We start from the raw sequence: 535 nt of genomic DNA, 5'->3' as shown, positions 1-535 counted from the left end.
TGGGCCTAACAGCCCTAGTAGGAGTCGGCCTGCTGTTACATGTTAGCAAGGCTCTGCTTTTCCTTTTGACTAACAAAGCTAATGCCAGCCAAACAGGAAAGCCCGTATTATACATCCACCCACTACACTGATTAGAAAATATAAGGTAGTCACAGAAACTGTTAGCTCTAACGCAGTCACTGTTCTGAAGCAACCTGTGTAACCCTAAATGCACTTCTCATAATGTACTTTCACAGCATAGTCCATAATGAAGCAGAGCAACTGCGTTTAATAACGTGCTCTATTGTTCACCTGTGAAAGGTTACGCTAGCCTGAACATGCTGAGGGAGTGTGTAGTTTCTCATGTTAAGAATGTGATAATGATTGAGGAACAGTCTTCAACTATGACAATATGAGGCGGGCAGAGCCGTGAGCACATCTCCATCTGTCTATCACAGACAGACGAGTTGTCACTGGAGCTTCCATAATTCATCATATCGAGGAGCGAAGTCAGAAAAAGAACAAAATGCTGAATCATGCAGTGTAGCTCCTCACT

The 535-nt window shown here is 43.6% G+C and overlaps 1 protein-coding gene across 4 annotated transcripts in view; it reads right to left on the bottom strand.

Annotated features, from left to right (window-relative positions):
- Positions 1-535, bottom strand: part of jmjd1cb (jumonji domain containing 1Cb) — a 146,352-nt gene that overhangs the window by 36,081 nt on the left and 109,736 nt on the right. The gene's annotated exons all lie outside the window — the stretch shown is intronic.

Source organism: Monopterus albus, unplaced genomic scaffold, assembly GCF_001952655.1.
Source record: "Monopterus albus unplaced genomic scaffold, M_albus_1.0 scaffold117.1, whole genome shotgun sequence".
NCBI lineage: Eukaryota > Metazoa > Chordata > Actinopteri > Synbranchiformes > Synbranchidae > Monopterus > Monopterus albus.
Note: the sequence above shows the minus strand (reverse complement) of the source record. Positions and strands in the feature narration are given on the sequence as shown.